This window comes from Cicer arietinum, chromosome 8, assembly GCF_000331145.2.
Source record: "Cicer arietinum cultivar CDC Frontier isolate Library 1 chromosome 8, Cicar.CDCFrontier_v2.0, whole genome shotgun sequence".
Classification (NCBI taxonomy): Eukaryota; Viridiplantae; Streptophyta; class Magnoliopsida; order Fabales; family Fabaceae; genus Cicer; species Cicer arietinum.
The window spans coordinates 20471948-20475846 of record NC_021167.2 but is presented as its reverse complement, the minus strand read 5'-3'; the positions used below and the strand labels follow the sequence as shown (position 1 = coordinate 20475846).

The following is a 3899-nucleotide window of genomic DNA, read 5'->3' as shown; positions in this document are numbered from 1 at the left end:
GTTGAACCTATTTTCCTTACTTCCCTCTCAGAAGTTTCTCTCATTTCAGTTACGGAAATATCGTTTTTCCATTTTCCCTCTCAGAAATCGCTCTACTTATCTAGTAACAATTCGATTTCGTTCGACTTTCCGATTCATATTCTTCTTCAATCTTTTTGTTATCGGATTTCTCTAATAACAATTAAGCAGATTCAGTTTTTCCCTTCTTCTCTCTTGTAGCAATTCAATTTTCTGCAATTCAATTTAGCTCTTCTTCTCTCAAATCGTAAAATCGCTCATCTTCTTCTTTCGATTCAATTTTGTTCATCCAATTTTGTTCAATTTCGTTTGTCGTCTGACCGTAAAAATTAAGTTTGAAATCGTTCTTCCATCTCAAATAAATGAATATCGTTCTTCCATCACAATTTCCTCGAATTCCATTTCCTTCAAGACCTCTTCATCGGATTATCAGGCTCCACGGTTGACTTCACCTATAAATCTTCTTCTCAAATCTATGACACTGTCGTTTCAAAGTGTCGGATTCTTCAAGGCAGATATTAGGTGGCTCCCTGGTTTATTGTGATAGCCAGCTATATTGCAGCCTCTAGTAGCAATTTTCTACTCTTGATATTGGTAATTCAAAAATCACACAACATGTTAAATAGTAATGACAATCTTCATGAGCAATGAACATTCATTTACATTGATTTAAGTCTTGGCTTTGCATGGTCCACAAGTGAAAAAATCACCAAAGTGTGTTGCATAGAGATGATGGTTTTTTTCCTGAACTTTCATAAATATTTACATAGATACTTGATTTTGATCTCTAGATTAGGACCCTAGGTATCACCTCTTATCTTATAAAGTGCTTATTATTGTTTTGATTCTTAATTAGGGATGAATTCTTCTTTGTTTGATTCTTAATTAGTAATGAAATGGTAGGAAGATATTGTATGCCAGCTTATGGTGTATATATGTTGTGATGTGCTTCCTTAGTCTGACAGCAAACTTGGATTGTATTCCCGCGTTAGAATCTGTATTCTTTGATTTGAATTTCACACCAAATGAGTTTGATAGCTTTGATGAAGTTCATGGATTGTATGAGGGTTGAAGTTTTTGTGATCTGCAATATTATTATTATTGAGTAGTTGGATATTTTCAGGAGCATCAAGTGGTCTTGGTTTGGAAACAACCAGAGTTATTGCTTTGCGTGGTGTTCATGTTGTTATGGCAGTTAGGAATGTGAACAATGGAATGAATATCAGAGAAACTATACTTAAGGAAATTCCTGCTGCTAAAATTGATGTTATGGAATTAGATCTTAGCTCTATGGCATCTGTCAGAAAATTTGCAGCTGTTTTTAACTCCTCTGGGCTTCCACTCAACATTCTAATGCAAGAAATTCTAAGTTAGTTCTAACCTTACTTTTTTCAGATGTATATGGACTAATGTTGTTATTTAAATTTCAGATTGAGTATAAAAAAATGTCTTATATGTCTTTATGTATAGATATATATGCTATGAAATACTAACACATCAACAATTACAGAATCGGCCTCGATGGTTCTTGAATCAGAAAACCCTTATAGGACGAGTAGAGAAATCTACACACTAACACATAGTCACTAGTAATAAATTGAAAAAGTAGAAGTGAATAAATGTAACTACCTATGTTGGTTTCGGACATGGACACGCCTTTAATATGAAGTGTTAGTGCTACATAATTGATGTATAGATTACACATTTGAAAGTTGAGATATAGTTACATGTGTTCGTTTAGTGTCACCATTAGACACGAAACACGTTTTCAATTTGAAGTATTGATGCTACATAATATATGTATAGATTTCACATTTGAAAGTTGAAACAAATAATATTCTCTTTTTCTTTTCTTTTCAAGTAACAATGCAGGGCTTATGGCTACTCCATTCATGCTTTTCCCAAGACAATATTGAATTGCAATTTGCAACCAATCATTTAGGTAATGTATATTGCATGGTATCCTCACATTATAACATATATGTCTCTAAAAGAAAGTTGTTATTTACTCTCTTGTTGTCAATTTCAAAACAAAAAATTGAAGGTAATACTTGATACTATTATGTAGGCCATTTTCTGTTGACAAACCTTTTATTAGAGACTGAAAAAAACTATAAGAGAGTGTAGCCGGGAAGGCAGGATAGTTATTGTATCATCAAGGGCTCACAGATTTGCATGTAGTGAATGGATTCGTTTCGATAAGATCAACAATGAATCAGTGTAATCATCTGGCTGCAGTGGTTAATGTACAAGCATTCTTTTCTCTATACAAGGCTCATAATATAGTTTTTTATATAAAATGTTAACCTTTCATGTTCAGTATTTTAATTTCCCGGAGCTATATAATTTCACCCTTCCTTGTCTGCTTTTTTACAGATATAGCAGTTATTCTGCTTATGGACAATCAAAGCTTGCGAATATTTTACATGCCGATGAGCTTTCAAGGCGCTTGAAGGTATAGTCACAAAAAATTATTTATGCAATTTCATATGCTTCAACTTTATTAAATGGTGTGAACTTATCGGTTGAGTTTGATGTTGAACCTTGTATATACCTTTGTTTGACAAGAAGAAGGAGTGCAAATAACTGTTAACTCCCTTCACCCTGGTACAATTATAACAAATATTCTACGGTACCATGTTTATTTTGATGGTTAGTATCTATATCTTTTAATTATTTCATTAGCATGTTCATTAAGTATCCTTGTTTTTTCTGAAATAGGTTTGATATTCTATTCAATTGAGGTTGATCATATTGGTTAACATTGAGATAATCCATATTAATATGCTTGCCATTCTGTGTATAATGTTGTCAAATGAGGGGTGTTTCTGTTTTGACTGGATTGAACCCATAATATGCAATTGAGATGTTGTTTACAACATTTAACTGGGTTAATTGGTTTTCTTATATTTACCTGACTTGCGTTTGATGTAAAAATTCTAACAAATTCCACTTTGCAGGGAATGATGGAAATTATCATGCTTTTGAGACTGCAAAACAGGGAGCTTAGGTTGTTAAAGTGCAGCCCATTAAAGTTCCTAAGATACATCAGATGAACTGAAAGAAGTTACTGATAACTTTGGACAAGATTCTCTTATTGGAGAGGGATCCTATGGAAGAGTATACTATGAAGTTCTTAAAAATGGGCCGGCTGCAGCAGTCAAGAAGTTAGATGCCAGTAAACAGCCTGACGAGGAATTCTTGGCCCAGGTATATTTGTGCGACAACCTTGGCTCAGTATTTTTTGTTACATCATTGATGTTGTTCCCATACAGACACCATGTGGTTTTCTGAGCTTTCAGGTTTCAATGGTATCAAGGCTGAAGCAAGAAATTTTTTTTCACTTGCTTGGATATTGCGTTGATGGAAACTCCTGTATTCTTGCTTATGAATTTACATCTAATGGGTCTCTTCATGTCATTTTACATGGTATATGATTTTGCCTTTCAACTGGTCATGTTAGAAAAGTATCAAACATTGATAAACAGTGGTTGAATTTCTTTCTACATTAAGGAACTGATAAATTATAGATTATAGTCTGTATTTTACTTATATTTAAATGTTCTCATCATTGTTCTTTTACATGTAGGCAGATAGGGGGTTACAGGAGCACAACCTGGTCCAATTTTGACATGGGCACAGAGAGTAAAAATTGTTGATGGGGCTGCAAGAGGGCTTGAATACTTGCATGAGAAAGCTGATATCCATATTATTCACCGGGACATCAAGTCAAGCAATGTGCTGATCTTTAATGATGATTTTGCTAAAATTGCAGATTTTGATTTGTCAAATCAGGCTCCAGACATGGCTACACGTCTTCATTCAACCCGTGTCCTTGGAACCTTTGGTTACCATGCACCAGAGTAAGATTTCAAGTTACA

The 3899-nt window shown here is 34.0% G+C and overlaps 1 long non-coding RNA gene and 1 pseudogene across 2 annotated transcripts; both read left to right on the top strand.

The window, feature by feature from the left end:
• Nucleotides 1-619: 619 nt before the first annotated feature.
• LOC140918627 (uncharacterized) lies at nt 620-2388 on the top strand. Of its 2 annotated transcripts, XR_012161680.1 has the most exons (4): nt 620-1387; nt 1880-1960; nt 2087-2238; nt 2339-2369. It is a non-coding gene; the product is annotated as an uncharacterized lncRNA (long non-coding RNA). The 2 variants fall into 2 exon arrangements; XR_012161679.1 differs by having other exon boundaries at nt 622-1387; nt 2087-2388.
• Nucleotides 2389-2655: 267 nt separating this feature from the next.
• The window catches only part of LOC105851142 (pto-interacting protein 1-like), a 2084-nt pseudogene continuing 840 nt past the window's right edge, over nt 2656-3899 (top strand).